Genomic DNA, 17222 nt, shown 5'->3' with positions numbered 1-17222 from the left:
CCATGGTTTCCACAGTTTGTACAGGTAGTTGGATATGCCTCTGTTACAATAGATCTGTTGTTCCTTCAAAATATTATCATTTATCGTTTACCTGAAGGTGCCATTCCTCAAAAGAAGGTGCACTCGGAGATATCCACCTTAGGGCAATTAGCTTTCGTGCCATAAACAATAATCTGCTAACTGGTATCAGAATCTCATGGGGCATAAGTTCTTCATCAAGGTAGCCCAACAGGCAAATTTTTGGGTCCTTATGGATATATTTATTAAAGGCTTCATTAGTTTTTGTCAGAAACCATGAAACAGACTGAGACAGAAGTACAATCAAATCACACTTGTTTATTAATAAAAATGTAAATAGAAAAAAAGCGTAGTCAAGCATAGCCAGAGTCCTGTAGCCAGATTGGGTAGTCAGCCAGTCCAAAGTTCATTAACCAGATCGGGTAATCAGCCAGCCCGGAAGTCAGGGATCCAAGGAGAGCAACCACAAGCAGGATAAGAAGCCAGGTGGGATGTCAGCAAGCCAGTATTGAAACAAATAGCAGAAGATGGTTCCCTGTGATGTGACCAACGCGAAGGCAAATGGAAAAGTGAGCAGGAAGGCTTTAAATAGGCAGGTCAGACGAGCATCATCGGGAACAGCTGGTAACTGTGGAAAGAGAAGAGAGCTGGCAATTAGCCGACAGCTGAGCGGCCAGCCCAGAGGAGGAAGGGCTAAGCCAGCCCTGTCAGTTGTATTCACCACCTCTCGCCAATATCTGGCCAGTTTAGGACAAGTCCACATCATATGTATTAAATCAGCAGGTGATTTTTGGCACCGTGGACAGGCCGGGCAATCACGCCTGCCCCACTTAAATAATTTGACCAGTGTTCTATATACTCTGTATATTATAAATAATTGTGTCAAACATTGTGCCAGTGATACTGAAACTAGGGTTACCCTTTCTAATATTGTTTGCCATGTATCATCTGAAATATCCCCTATATCTAGCTCCCACCCTCTTCTGCCCGGGCTGACACCCCCATCTCAATATGATCTTGTGATCCTGCTAAGATAGATGGATGTTTTTAAACAGCTAAGAAAATAAATAGGGGGTGATTAAGTTGACAGTATACTAGGTAATCCAACCTTTAGGTCAACAGGTGAATTTACTGGCTTTGGACCCAACAAAAAGGTTTATGTTTTTAATGTCAAGGATCTAAAGTGCAATTTAAAATTCAGGTGAAATTTATTAAAGTAAGAGATGAAAATGTGTGTAAATAAAATTAGCACGCTATTGCATTCACAAACAAAAAAAAAACGATATGATGTTTTTGACCAAATTATAAGGACACATAGCACTGGGTAAGGAGCATAGGACATCACGCAGTACGGGTCCTTGAGATTTCTAATAGGAGTTCATTGTGAATGCAACACAGTTGCTCATAGTTTATATTCTTAGTGGACTTTTGTATGATATTCATGGTAAATGTTCCCTTGAAAGTATTTAACGTTATTAAATGTGAGTAGAACCCCCCGGGGCATAGCTAATCTCCTCCGGGACTAATAGGAAAATATGAACCAGTCCCATAACATCTCATTAATTATATCTGCCTTATACGCAAATTACTTACAAACTATTACAAAATATATAAGTACATTGCATGAAAGCCTCTTCTAGCTAGTTAAAATATTGTGATAATTCCATAAGGGTGAGACAAGTATTTTTAAGCCAAGTTAATGCATTCTCTTAAGTCTAGGAAACCCAGCTGCAACTGTTGCCTACTGTATGTAAAGCTGGCCAAACGTGTTACGGTCTGGTTTTACAATCTCCATATAGTCTTGATCTTACATAATTAGTTGCATTAGATAGACACTAAAGAAAATAATGTTTCAGAGTTGAGTACCTTTAAATAATTGATGCCTTATAATTACAGGTGAAGCACATCTTAAAAATGTAGAAGCCGATGCTTACTCGTATATTGGATGCATTGTAAAAAATTATTAGAGCAAAATGAAAAATAAAATTGAAATCTGAAGACAGATCAATGCCTTTATCTGTTGGCAATCGTAGTTTCATTGGGTATTCATCCCAAGACAATAGGTTCAATTTTAAGATATCCAGCCTGTATTCACATATCCAACCTGAATGAATGATGGAGTAGAGAAGAAAGAACTTCTGACAATTCTTTTTTTTCTTTAGTTTAAAAAAGGCATGGGAATACACAATCTGATACACATCATAGCAATTCCAGTATGTATAAAAAGTCTTCAGCACATCTCAATGTTACAAGTAGATAAGATCATAAACACATACATGAAAGTACCCATGAACAACCAGGTTATATTGGGACCCAGTCCCATAAGTACATAACCAAAGAACGTCCTGCACCCATGTGCCCCAAAATTCAGAAACCATTAAGAGATCATTCTAATGCTATCCATAGTTATTAGGTAGTGTTTGGAAATGCAGGCCTAATCCAACCTCTCTTGGACATCTGTATCTGGGCAAGCATTTATGGTTGTTTTTTTTTGGGGGGGGGGGGGGGTAGTGTTTTTTTTTTTTTCATTAAAAAACAATTAGTCAAATAAAAAAATTGAGGAGCAAAATTAAACAACTGCACAACCTCTTTAAAGACCAGGAATCATTTATATAATTTTTCAATGGGAATGTACAGACTTTAAATGAGCAAAGTTGGAATACTCAGATATCAATACACTTCATATGATAAACTACCACATTTTTTAAACCATACATATTTGTTTAATACTCTGCATACTTAATGTCTCCATGGACGTCATTAACACTGGGTTACAACTATCTACAAAAAACAGAACAAATTTTATGTGCAATTCCTACTAGACAACAAATGTCGTTGCACAGCATAGAAGAGAACTAATAAACATTGCAAGTTTCTGAATAATGTGTGTGCGCTCCCAGGGTAGTGATAATATGGCAGCACATAGTAACCAAATAAAGGGTGACGCTCAGGCTGTGTTAAAAAAACCTCTGGGGAATTAGTGAGATCAGAGCCAGTCCTGGTACTGACAACCAGGAATTACAAAGTTTAAATTTAGGGAGACATTGGAGGTTATTTACGAAAGGTAGATCCACTTTGCATTACAAGTGTAAACTACAAGTGCAAAGTGCACTTGAAATTGCACTGAAAGTGCACTTGATGCAGCAGTCGCTGTAAATAAGAAGGGTAGATCTGAAATGGGGGGAAGCTCTGCTGATTTTATCATCCAATCACGTGCAAGCTAAAATGCTGTTTTTTATTTTCCTTGCTTGTCCCCCTTGGATCTAGAGCGACTGCACTTCCAAGTACACTTTGCACTTGCAGTTCGCACTTGTAATGCAAAGTGGATTTCCTTTGTAAATAACCGCCATTGTCTATTTTGAAAGGTTTATCTATAAAAATATGTATTATTAACTTGTATCCACTCCGAATGAGTAGATGGATGCAGAGATAACCGTTTTAACGCTGGTGTGCAAGGAAGAGAAGTCAGCTAATTGGAGCTAAGGCATCTGGTGACAAAACCCCTTCACCCAACATCCCTAGAAGACATTTGATAGGATCTAGAGCAATATTTGTTTGAAAGGTTCTATTTGGGCAGCACAATGGCTAAGTGGTAAGCACCCCTGCCTAGCAGCACTAGGGTCGTGCGTTCAAATCCCAGCCACAGCAATACCTGCTTGGAGTTTACACGTTCTCCTTGTGCCTGCATGGGTTTCCTGTGGGTACCCCGGTTTCCTCCCACACTCCAAAGACATAATGGAATGTTAATTAACTCCTGTCTAAATTGGCCCTAGTATATGTATGTATGAATGTGAGTTAGGGAACTTAGATTGTAAGCTCCTTGAGGGTAGGAACTGATGTCAATGTAGAATACTGTATAAATGTAAAGCATTGCGTAAATTGACAGTGCTTTATAAGTATCTGAAATAAATAAAAACTATTTATAACAGCTATAACTGATTGCCAGTAGCAAAATAATTTGCAAAGCTGCATCATCTGGCTCATCTGGATATCTGCCGCCATCCCCAGCATGGGTACAGCAGTTGAACCCCCTTTTCCCTAGTTTATGGCCAGCTATACTTGATTTGAACTTCCATAGGCCATATATTGCCTGTTGTCCTGTTTTTCTATTGACGTTTGCCCCTAAATATGATGAGAATTTCTCTTATATCAGACTACTAGCTGACCTACGGAAGTAGAGATATATCAATTATCCTCTGATGTTCTGTTCCCCTTTTTGCATGTATGCTGGGGCGCCTACTTGTTGGATGGTGGAATGACTTACCGTGTTTGATCTTTTTTGTGGTCCAGTTCTCTTTGATACCCCAGTGCCTGCCCAGGGGGCTATTGTGCTGTTGCTGTTTGTTACCAAGATAAGTGCTGTGGTAGTCTCACAAGGCCTGAAGAACCAATCTGGTCAAACGCATTGGCACATGAAGGCAAATACATAGCACAGTAAATCCATCTTACTGATTAATGGGTTTTAACATTTTTTTTGTATGGATTGTTTTAAGAAATTTGTTACATAATAAAAACCTTGTGATTATTTTTTATATAGATTTTTTTTTTACTCCTTGTCTGGCCTGTACAGTCGAACCTTTTTTCTTTGTTTTTGAAATAATTTGAGACGTCGCCATATCATGTGTATGAAGGCAGCTGAAGGGCCCGACACTTCGGACAATTTACCATATCCTGTCGCCCCCCCCCCCCCCCCACACAGAAACAACTTATTAGAAGTGCAGTAGGACCTATGTATTATAAATAGCTGCATCAAGCAATCATGCTTAGGCCAGTGAGTCGTAACAGTCATTCTGTAAATTTATCTCAACTTGCCTGACCACTATCCTTTTGGGAATATTAGCACCTTTAGACATCCTAACAGGTCTTCTATTAGAAGTTAGTCATTGACTTTAGGTCCAGTTTAATATAACTGTTTACTTTACGTTGTCTATCCTGCACCCCTGTTAATAGGGTAATCACACAGCACTAAGGATGAGCCAAACACCCCTCGGTTCGGTTCGCACCAGAACTTGCGAACAGGCAAAAAATTCAGATAAACACACGAACACCGTTAAAGTCTATGGGACACAAACATGAAAAATCTAAAGTGCTAATTTTGAAGGCTTATATACGAGTTATTGTCATAAAAAGTGTTTGAGGACCGGGTCCTGCCCCAGGTGACATGTACCAATGCAAAAAAAGTTTTAAAACCGGACGTTTTTTTCTGGAGCAGTTATTTTAATAATGCTTAAAGTGAAACAATTAAAAAAGGAAATTTCTCTTTCGTTCATTGATGGACACCACTCCAGTAATCTTGACCATAGTGTTATTATGCCACCTTCAAGAGAGGACTAGGCAGAACATGTAATACATGTGAAAACAACAGCTCAGGTTTTTTTCTGCCTAGTGAAGGAGAAGGACCTAGGCGCCCTGCAGGACCATCGGTCCTGGGATTTTTTGCTGAAAGGTTTGCCTTTTGCGCAAGATTTTAATATCTTGTGATCTGCTCTCAACAGCCGGCTGGGTGACAGGCTGGATAATCTAGATCCTTGTAGTCTCCTCAGCCTGGCCATCGAGCCTGTGCAGACCCTAGCTACACGCTGGGTCAGCTACGACATGCCCCTCAGGCTCCAGGGACTGCCGGTGAACGCAACGCTCTGGGGCACACATATGAACAGACTACCAATGTCCTTGTCACAGTGTGCCGTGGCCAGCAGCCACCCCGTACTGCTCGGGAGTGGGTCTGTGATGGGATGTCCCCAGCTCATCCAGATGGTAAGTACAGCTCTTCCTGCCTTGGTGGGATTGAGCAGCTGGGCATTCCCTGGGAGGTCGATTAGAGGGTCCCTCTCCTCCCTCTCTTCTCTCCCTGTCCCTATTTTTCCTCCCTCCCCCCTGTGGGGGATGATGCATGACGGGCTGCTGAGCGGTGTATGTACCTGTAGCCAGGGGTCCTCTGGGGGACTCTCACCTTAGATGGGGTCTGTTCTGGGTGTCTGTGTCCCTGGGTGTCTGTGGTCTCCCCGCTGGGTGTCTGGAGGTCTGCATGTGCTGATCGCCATAGCAATGTTCTGCCGCCATTATCTCTGTTCTTTCACTGTGTACAGTTTGTTGGCCATTTTTTGTGTGCCTCAGTGGAAAGCATGGTCGGGTGCCATTTTTCTGTAGCTCGGTGGCCATTTTCCTAGTGATTGTGTCCCTTATACAGGGCGGCCGCTGGCCATTTTGTTGTAGCCCACTGCGGTTTTTATCTCCAGTGCTGGTCCCTGCTGCTCAGAATGGTGCATTTTTTTTCTCAGGACACCTGGGAGCTGATACTGGACGCAGACACCTGTAACTGAACGGCACAGCAATCGGTGCTGAGGGTGGTGAGTCCTGCGGTGGGGGCCCCTCAGTCTGCAGCATCTAGGAGGGTGGGACTGTGCACCTGTCCTAAGTCCCCAAGGGTGGCAGACAGGGTGGGTTAGCATGGCTTCAGAAACTGGTGTTTCTTCCCCAGAACTCCCTGCAATTGCAACCGGCTCGTCTGCAAACAGTGCAGCACCTTTGGACGCTTTGTCGGCGGTCCTTGAAACGTTCATTGCCAGGGTGGAGGCGGTGTGCGGGTGCAAAAGTGGTAAAAGGCTCCCCCTGCCCCCCCGTCCTCCAGGGCGAACTCTGATGCAGACTCAGGCCCCACTGAGACTGGCGGCTCCTGCTCTGTTGTTTCAGATGGCACTGACCAGGACCGATCGGATAGTGAGAATGAGTCCCTGTCCGGGGCCATGCAAGACAAAACGCTAGTTGGAGCACTTATCACAGCTGTGCATGATACCCTGAAAAATCAGGAAACAGCAGGTTCCACTGCTGAAGTAACATTCCCTTTTGGGTCCCGCAAGGCAGCCCGTACACCTAAGGTGTTTCCGTAAGTGACTTATTTCTATAAGTTCATATACAAGGAATGGGGAAGCCCGCAACAGACCTTCTCGGTCCCTAAAAGAATGGTGGTGCCCCTTTGAGGAGAGCCTTCTTAAAAAATGGTTGGCTCCTCCAGTCGTGGACCCCCCAGTATCCAGGTTAAACAAAGTAACTGTGATCCAGGTAGAGGGGACTCCTGCATTTAAGGACCCTACCGACAGGAAGGCCGAGGCAGTGGCCCATTCCTTATTTATGGAGGTGGGGTCAGCAATACAACCAGTACTGGCCACAGACACTTACTGAATGGGCAAAACTTTTGCACCGTGAATTGGAGAAGCAGCAGGCTACTCCTGTCTGCGTGGAACTAGCAGACCAGTTAGTGCACAGCCTTAAGTACATTTGTGACGCGGCCCTGGATACGCTTCCTTTTCTCTCCAGGGCTTCAGTGTCAGCAGTGGTGCTGCGGTGCCTAATTTAGCTAAAATGCTGGTCTGAGGACCAGGCATCTAAAAAAGCCTTGACGGATCTACCCTTCCTTGGTGAGCGGCTGTATGGAGCCTCGTTGGATGACATTAATAAGAATGTCACAGGCGGGAAGAGTACCTTGCTCCCACAGGCCAGGAAGACTAAGGAGCCACGCCGCAGGCAAGGGCCCTCATTTTCCGCTCAAGAGAGGCTTTTCCGTCCGTCCGGGACTTCGGCTAAACGCTCCCAGTCTGACCTTCGAGGGACAAAAGCGTCCCTGGACCCTCAAGCCTAACAAGCCTGCGAGAAAAGGTGATACCGCATGAAGGTTTGTCCCGCCTGTCTCTAGGTGGGCAGGGCTGTTGCAAGGATTTTTGACACCCTAGGCGAAACCTAATTTTGCCACCCCCCGGCTCCACCCCTGACTCCACCCCCTTTGCCCTGCCCATGTATACCCCACCTTTTTAATGAAGTGCCCATCAAATGCAGCCTCACCAGCACCTATCAAATGCAGCCTCACCAGCGCCCAACCATCAAATGCAGCCTCACCGGCGCCCATCAATGAATGTTTACTTGCTTCCATTAATTCGAGAGTCGGGACACAGACACAGTCCTCCGCCGCCGCTGCGTCTCTGACACTATGTGCGAACAGAGCGACGGCTGTCTACTGATGCTGAGACTTACTTGCTTACTGAGAGAAGAGAGAGGGAACACCAGTGGCCGGGAGCCCTAGGCAACAGTGTGCCCTAGGCAGTTGCCTAGTGGTAGCACTGGCCCTGCGGGTGGGGCGTCACCTTCGGGAGTTTGCAGCCCGGTGGGCCTCTCGGCTTTCTGACCAATGGGTCTGCAAACTGATTTCCTCTGGCTACAAGATAGATCTTCTCTCTTGGCCACCAAACAGATTCTTCCCCTCCTGCATACCCTTACTCCCGGCTCGCCGGGAGGCCATGTTGGGGCCAGTAAGGGACCTGCTAACCAGTGGGGTCATAGTGCCTGTTCCAGAATTGAAAAGGTTTCAGGGGTTCTACTCCAATCAGTTTTTAGTCCCCAAAAAGGAAAGGGTACATCCAATCTTGGACCTGAAAGCCCTAAATTGCTTTGTAAAAGTACAGAGGTTCAGAATGAAATCAGTTCGCTCAGTTGTTGCTGCACTCCATCAAGGGGACTCCCTGGCGTCTTTGGACATCCAGGATGCGTACCTGCACAAACCCAGATTTATCAGGCATTAGAGGTTTCTGCGATTTGCAGTAGGGGAAGACCACTACCAGTTTGTGGCTCTCCCTTTTGGCTTGGCATCAGCACCCTCAGTCTTTATCAAGGTATTGGCTCCAATTTTGGCGTTGTTGCGACAACGTGGGATCGCAATCGTGGGTTACCTAGACGATCTCCTCTTAAGAGCAGCTTCCGCCTCAGAATTAAAGGAGGATGTGGCGATCACCATGCAAACTCTGCAGGAATTTGGGTGGCTGTTGAACCTCAAAAAAGTTGGTGCTTATTCTGACTCTACTGACTAGCTTGGAGTACCTAGGCTTACTGCTGGACTTCATGGAAGCGAGAGTGTTTCTCCCTTCAGACAAACTGCAGACTCTCAGAGCCATGGTAAAGCTATTGATGAACCGCAGGTGGTCGTTGTTGTGCTTCTGCATGCAAGTCCCAGCCTCATGGTGGCCTCCTTCGAGGCGGTACCGTACGCCCAATTTCACACCAGAGTCTTGCAGAAGGAGATATTGACAAAATGGGACGAATCTCCACTATCCCTGGATTGGCAGATTGGGGTGAGCCAGGCAGTCAGGGACTCCCTGCTCTGGTGGCTGAGGTTCTCGGTACTTCGGTCCGGGAAGTTGTTCCTACCTCTGCATTGGACAGTGATCACAATAGACGCCAGTCTGACTGGCTGGGATGGAGTACTGGGAGTACAGTCGACCCAGGGCCTCTGGTCGGGGGAGGAATCCAAGTTGCCGATCAATGTGCTCGAGCTCCGAGCGATCAGGCTATGCCTCTCCACATGGTCGATGAGACTAAGAGGATGTCCGATCAGGATCCAGTCAGACAACGCCAACGGCAGTGGCATATGTCAACCATAAAGGAGGGACAAGAAGCTCGGCTGCAGCACGGGAGGTCACTCACATCCTTCAGTGGGCAGAGCGACATGTACCGGCATTGTCGGCCATTTACATCCCGGGAGTAGAAAACTGGCAGGCAGGACTATCTAAGTCGCCAGATGCTGGACCCAGGAGAATGGGCGTTGCATCTGGTGGTGTTCAGGCTGCTGTGCCTGCGGTGGGGCATACCAGACATGGATCTCCTGACCTCCCATCTCAATCGGAAGGTACCGAGATTCGTATCCAGGACAAGAGATCCTTGGGCGGATGCATAAGACACGCTGGTGGCTCCATGGGGTCAGTACCGACTGATCTACGCCTTCCCTCCGCTAAAACTGTTTCCACGTCTGCTCCGCAGAGTGGAGGCCGAGGGAATTCCAGTGATACTGATTGCCCCAGATTGGTCTCGGCATCCTTGCTACGCCCACCTAGTACGCCTGGTTGTGGACGCTCCCTGGCGACTACCGATGCGCAAGGTCCGATTCCTGCTTTACCAATCCTGCTTTACCATCACTGCTTTTAACGGTATGGCTGTTGAGAGCCAGGTGCTAAGGAACCGGGGCCTGTTGGACTCGGTGATTTCAACTATGTTGAGGGCACATAAATCTTCTTCTCGGAAGATATACCATCGTACCTGGAAGGCCTACATCTCCATGTGTGAGAAGTAAGGGTGACGTCCGCACACCTATTCCGTTTCCAGGATCCTGCTGTTCCTACAGCGAGGAGTAGACCGGAAGTTGTCTTTAAGCTCCATTTTCCAACGACCCCTGGCATCTCACTCTCTAGTGAACACTTTTATACAAGGGGTCCGGCATTTAGTCCCTCCGGTGTGTCCACCCTTGCCCCCATGGGATCTGAACCTGGTGCTATCGGCACTTCAAAAACCGCAGTTTGAGAACATCAGGGAAATTCCCTTGTTGACTCTTTCTCAGAAAGTGGTCTTCCTAATGGCCATTACATTGGCCAGGAGGGTTTCGGAACTGGCGACCTTGTCTTGCAAGTCGCCATATCTGGTTATCCACAAGGATAAGGTGGTTTTGCATCTGCAACCTTCTTTTCTGCCAAAAGTGTTTTTGACGTTTCACATCAATGAAGACATTGTGTTACCATATTTGTGTCCTAAGCCGGCACAACCTAAAGAGGCCTTTCATTTTCTGGACGTGGTCCAGGCTCTAAGGATATATTTGTCTGCCATGGCTCCCTTTCAGAAGTCAGACTCTGTTTGTTTTGGTAGCTGGTTCAAAAAAAGGTATGGCGGTCTCGTCTGCCACCATTTCCAGGTGGATCAGACAGATTGTGGTCCAGACGTACGCCTTGAAGGGGTAGGTGCCCCCCTTTCCCTTCACGGCCCATTCCACCAGGGCAATTGGAACCTCTTGGGCTTTGCGACATCAAGCGTCAGTCGCTCAAGTGTGTAAGACGGCGACTTGGTCGTCCGTTCACACCTTTACCAAATTCTACAAAGTGGATGTAAGCGCATCTTCGGATGCCTGCTTTGGCCACAAAGTTTTGCAGGCGGCCGTGTAATGTTGCAATTCTGCACTCTTTCTTCTGTTTTAAAAACTGTTATTTTACAGTATTAATGCAGTGTTGCATTTGTTGACCGCAAGTTCTGATGCGGTTAGTTAACATGGTGACTCCCCTGTTAGGGAGCACCGTTGATTGTGGGGGAAGTTTTGTTGCTGTTCCCACCCCTCGTTATGACACTGCTTGGGGTCGTCCCTATGATTTAAGATTACTGGAGCTGTGTCCGTCAATGAACGAAAGAGAAAATAGGATTTTTGCACTCACCGTAAAATACTTTTCTCTGAATTTCGTTGATGGACACAGCACCCTCCCCTCCTATTGATTTACGTTATACTGCTTGTTGATGTACTGAGCGGCAGGAAGCAGGCTGAGGGGTTATTACCAGTGGGACCACCCCCTGGGCGGAACTGTAAAGTTCTGTTGTTTTCACATGTATTACATGTTCTGCCTAGTCCTCTCCTGAAGGAGGCGTAATAACCCTACGGTCAAGATTTCTGGAGCTGCGTCCGTCAATGAACTTCAGAGAAAAGGGTTTTACAGTGAGTACAAAAATCCTATTATTCCTTTAAATATTGTGCCTGAGGGGTGTCTATAGTATGCCTGAAAAGTGGCGCATTTTTCCCGTGTTTAGAACAACACCACTGCAAAATGACATTTCTAAAGGAAAAAAGTGATTTAAATTTGATTGCAGCTGTAATGAATTGTCGGGTCTCTGTAATACACATAAAACTTATTGAAAAAAACGGCATTTGTCCCCCCCCCCCCGCCCCAGTCCATTACCAGGCCCTTTGGGTCTGTTATGAATATTAAGGGGAACCCCAAACGAAAAATTTTAAAATAATTGCGTGGCTGTCCCCTCAAAATCCACACCAGACCCTTATTCAAGCAGGCAACCTGGCAGGCCACAGGAAAAAAGGGGGGACAAGAGAGCACCCCCCGAACCGTACCAGGCCAAATGCCCTCAAAATGGGGAGGGTGCTTTGGAGTAGTCCCCCAAAGCACCTTGTCCCCATGTTGATGGGGACAAGCGCCTCGCCCCCACAACCCTTGCCTGGTGGTTGTGGGGGTCTGCGGGTGGGGAGCTTATTGGAATCTGGAAGACCCCTTTAACAAGGGGACTCGTAGATCCTGGCCTCCTCCCTATGTGGTAACGGGTACATTGTATTCCTAACATTTCACAAAAAAATGTGTCAAAAATAGTAAAAAAGACAGGAGATACTTTGGGTCAGGTCCTTTATTAAAAAATAAAAAAAATTAAAATATCCCACAATGTAGATCCATCTCATGTTGCCCGATGAGCCGAAAAAATAAAATAAAAAAAGCCGCAACAGCTCCATGGGAGGCTCCAGCCAAGTGATGCTTCTTCTCCTGACAGCTGTTATATAGCTGAGGGCGGGGCCACTCAGTGATGTCACAGAGTCACAGCTGTCACCGAGAAGAAGCGTTACTTTTTCAGCTCGTCGGGCAACGTGAGATTCCGATAAGCCCCCCTGCCCGCAGACCCCCACAATCACCGGGAAAGGGTTGTGAGAATGAGGCCTTTGTCCCCAAAAGCATGGGGACAAGGTGCTTTGGGGGGCTACTCCCAAGCACCCTCCCCATGTTGAGGGCATGTGGCCTGGTACGGTTCGGGGGGGGGGGGTGCTCTCTCATAGTTACATATAGTTACATAGTTGGCGAAGTTGAAAAAAGACACTAGTCCATCAAGTCCAATCTATGTGTGTGATCATATGTCAGTATTACATTGTATATACCCGTATGTTGTGGTCATTCCGGTGCTTATTTAATTGTTTTTTGAAACTATCGATTCTCCCTGCTGAGACCACTGCCTGTGGCAGGGAATTCCACATCCTTGCCGCTCTTACAGTAAAGAGCTCTCTATGTAGTTTAAAGTTAAACCTCTTTTCTTCTAATTTTAATGAGTGGCCACGTGTCTTGTTAAACTCCCACCCTCTCTTTTCCTGCGGCCTGCCAGGTTGTGTGTTTGGATAAGGGTCCGGTTATAAATTTTGGGAGGACCCCTACGCACTTTTTAAAAAAAAAATTGTCGCAGGGTTGGTTTGCTGTTTTCTTCAATGAGTTTTCTCTATATTGCCGAGACCAGACAATTCATTACAGCCGCGATCAGTTTTAAGTGGCTTTTTTCCTTTAGAAATGTAATTTTGCTGTTGTACTGTTCTAAACACGGGAAAACTGCGCCACTTTACAGGCATACTATAGACACCCCCCAGGCACTATATTTAAAGCAATATTTCATTTTTATTGTTTCACATCAAGTATTATTAAAATCACTGCTCCAGAAAAAATGTCAGTTTCTAAAACCTTTTTTTTTTTGCATTATATGCAACTTTTTTTTTGATACATGTTCCCTGGGGAAGGACCGGGTCCTTTTTATGACAATAACTTGCATATAAGCCTTTAAAATTAGCACTTTTGGTTTTTCATGTTAGTGTCCCATAGACTTTAACTGGGTTCCGTGGCTTTCGAATTTGCTGCGAACACCACATAATGTTCATTCAGTTTGGGCCGAACTTATGCTCGGGCCAAACCATTCACCCATCCCTACTCAGCATTGGTGCCGAAACAGAACGTTTTTCACCAAGTTGGCTTGCCAGACTTTGGTCATGTTGACAAATTGCTCTTTAATGCCAGAGCTGCTTTTAACTCCGATCTTGGCCCTGAACATAAGGAAATAAATATGATAGCCACTAACTGAGCTTGTTTCAAGTTAAACCATCTGTTTATACGTTACACTTAATTCAAGTGTCATTGCCAGCCACAACGCTGCCCACGCAATAACACATACAGAAGCACTCATAAGACCTCGTAGTAACCTTTCAGCTGCTTCCTCTTCTCCTTCATGGTAAGTGCTGACCAGATTTTGTTGTTGCTTTGTTCTTAAAGAGGAAGTAAAGCCTCTGAAAAAAAAAGACAAAGGCATAATTAGCTAGCATGCATAGCATACTAGCTCATTATGAATTACTTACCTGAGATCGAAGCCCCCGCATCGGCCCTCGTTCGCCTCCTCCGATGCCACCATCTACCCTGGAGTGACTTCTGGGTATCGCTGCTCCGGTGCTGTGACTGCCCGGAGTTGCGATGGTGTCATTCCCAAGCATGCGTGCTGGTGCCGCCACTAACGGCATGATCGCCGTTATAAACAGCACGCTCAGTGCGCCTGCGCCCGATGTCTACGGTGTAGACATTGGTGCCGCTGTTTATGCAAACATCTCCTAAACCTTTTAGGTTTGGGAGATATTTCTTGCAGGCTTACCTGTAGGTTAAAGTGGTTGTAATGGGTTTACAACGACTTTAAAGGGTGTTGTAAAATCAGAAGTTTTTTTAAATTTTATTTTAAGATAAAAAACCCATGGGTAGCAGCCTCCCCAGCCCCCCACTCCTAATTACTTACCTGAGCCCCATCTCTCTCCAGCTATGTCCACGAGTGTGTAAACCGTCCAGGACTCTTGATTGGCTGAGACACAGCAGCGCAGCCATTGGCTCCTGTGGCTGGTAATCAAAGTCAGTTAGCCAATCAGGAAAGACGGGGCGGGGTCAGCTTGGGGCTCTGTGTCTGAATGGACACACAGAGCTGTGACTCGGCTTGCGTGCCCCCATAACAAGTTCCTTGCTGTGGGGGCACTCGACAGGAGGGAGGGGCCAGGAGCAGCAAAGAGGGACCTGAGAAGAGGAGAATCTGGGCTGCTCTGAGCAAAACCACTGCACAGAGGAGATAAGTATAATGTTTGTTATTTTTTTATTTACTTTTTAAATGAGACTTTACAATCACTTTAACTGCTGGGTTGAAGATAGCATTAAAGTGTTACTAAACCCAGGACCCTGCATTCACTGTATCTGGTCTCCCACAGTACACATATCATGGAAATTTAATTATTTTAGTAAATATAAATGCCAAATACCTTTTTTTATCAGTAGTATATAGCAGTCTTGTGACGTTTATGAGTGTCTGGTTAAAGCTTGTAGGAGGACATAACTGTCAGGAACCATGAAACAGACAAGGACAGAAAATGCAGTAAAAATCACACCTTTTAATAAAATGGTACAAACTGTAAATGTAGTCAAAACATACCCAGGGTTCGGTAGCCAAATCGGGTAGTCAAAACAAGCCAGGAAATCAGGGAGCCAGATATCAGCATAGTCAGAAGCAGCAGACAGGATCAGGAACCAGAAGGGATGTCAGCCAGGCAAGTTTTCAACAGGAACACAGCAGAGAGTCTCTAGATATGTTTGACAAAGGCGAAGGCATATGATGAAATGAACCAGGCAGTTTAAATAGCCAGGATAGGCTGGCTGTAGGCTTGACTGACGAGCAGGAGATTATCAACAGGTGAGACACTGTGGAACGATGAGTTCTGGTAATTAACCGACAGCTGAGCAACCCGAGCACAGAGAAGGAAGGGCTGACTGAGAGTCCAGCCCTGACAATATTCCCTTGTGGTGCAATCCCCAATTACAGGAACTCTCCTCTATTATGGATATTGACCTATGGGCTTTAGTACCTCCATCAGGTGCTCACTCCCACAGGTGCGAGGCCCTTCCAATCTCTGAACGAGGAATTTGAACTCACTACCTTCATGCTATTTAGATACTTGCGGTTACACCACGCCCTACAGAAACAATTCCCGGAGACTATCTCCCCCCCCCCCTGCAAACCTTACAACTGCTATTAATACTAGCTCAGAACCCTCTAAACTAATATTAGCACTTTATAATGTTCTGCATACCCCCACTATTAATCAAGTAGCTGACAGTGCCAAATCAGAATGGGATGAAGTGTTGGAAGGCACGAAGCTAGTCTCGCCTAGATTCTCTGAACGCTTGACACAACTGTATATTTTTTAATAAGAATATCCAAATCCCACTTAAACCAATGCTTGCTATGCCCCAGATGCTCTGGAGTACCTTGCACATTCTTCCACCTAATTTGGAGCTGTCCAGCTATTCAGGCTTACTGGGTGCAAATTATCAAGTTTCTGCATGACTGCATGGGTTCCCCACTCCAACTAGACCCTAAACCATGTATACTAGGTCTGCTTCCAGACTTTGATGTGGACAAGTTTCTTTCTACTTTTTTGCATGAAACTCTTTTTAGTGCACGGGAGCTTGTAACGCGTCACTGGATGCAGGCAGGTCCCCTACTTTTCAGGCTTAGATCTCAGAAACAAACTCCACACTGCCATACAAGAAATTGATCTACCTCCATAGGGGCAGTCCATCCAAATGCAACAAAGGTTGTGACAGATGGTTGGAGCAGTCTGACACTTGCGATGACTGATTTCACGTTTATGGCGTCATGTGGAAACGTGGGATTTTTCACGCCGCGTGTCATTATTATTGTTATTTTTATTATACACGATTTATATAGCGTCAACAGTTTACGCAACGCTTTACAATGTATAGGGGGGACAACACAATTACAGTACAGTTCAATACAAAAGGTACAGGAGGGCCCTGCTCGTAGAGCTTAAAGTCCCATGCCCACCTTGTGCATGTGCTGTGTTGTGCCCCACCATGCAATGCGCTGTGTTGTGCAGTACCAACCATGTCATGTGCTGTGCCCACCCTATAATGTACTGTGCCTACCTTGTAATGTGATGTATTGGGCAGTGCCAACCATGTAATGTATATAAAAATAAAAAAGGCAAAAGAGTGGGGCTTCTGGACTAGGCACCGTATGCAAAATAATAATCATGAAATAAATATAAAAATCAACATTTTATTAAGAACATTTTTCCATTGTACTAAACAACAGAGATTCTAAAAAATTATTATCTAATCACAACAGAACTCATGTACTCCATAATATACAGAAAAACCGCCATTTCACATTTTCACTTTTGAAAATAGATAATAAACATTTAATACATAATCTACAGGATATGATTATTCTACTCGCGGTATTTAGGTGTATTGCTTGAGGAGAAAGCTCTACATGTTTTGCGTGTTTTAACACGCTTCTTCTGGAACTTTAGAACCCCATTGAAGTCTATGGGACTCGAACGTTCGAAATTAAAAGTGCTAATTTTAACGGCTAATATGCAAGATGCTGTCCTAAAAAGGGTTTCGGGACCTGGCTCCTGCCCCAGGGGACATGGGTCAATGCCTAAAATGTTTTTAAAAATGGCCGTTTTGGCGGGAGCACTGATTTTAATGACGATTAAAGTGAAAAAAAAAAAGTGAAATATTCCTTTAAATATCGTGCCTGGGGGGTGT

At 45.3% G+C, this 17222-nt stretch overlaps 1 long non-coding RNA gene across 1 annotated transcript; it reads right to left on the bottom strand.

Moving 5' to 3' along the window:
- Positions 1-316: 316 nt before the first annotated feature.
- On the bottom strand, positions 317-15493 carry LOC143998380 (uncharacterized). The gene is made up of 3 exons (XR_013277893.1): positions 15079-15493; positions 14909-14982; positions 317-646 (listed from the first exon to the last, which is right to left on the bottom strand). It is a non-coding gene; the product is annotated as an uncharacterized LOC143998380 (long non-coding RNA).
- Positions 15494-17222: the final 1729 nt, after the last annotated feature.

The sequence above is a fragment of the Lithobates pipiens genome, unplaced genomic scaffold, assembly GCF_037356315.1.
Source record: "Lithobates pipiens isolate NorthernLeopardFrog02 unplaced genomic scaffold, aLitPip1_a1.2 Scaffold_19, whole genome shotgun sequence".
NCBI classification, from domain to species: domain Eukaryota; kingdom Metazoa; phylum Chordata; class Amphibia; order Anura; family Ranidae; genus Lithobates; species Lithobates pipiens.
Note: the sequence above shows the minus strand (reverse complement) of the source record. Positions and strands in the feature narration are given on the sequence as shown.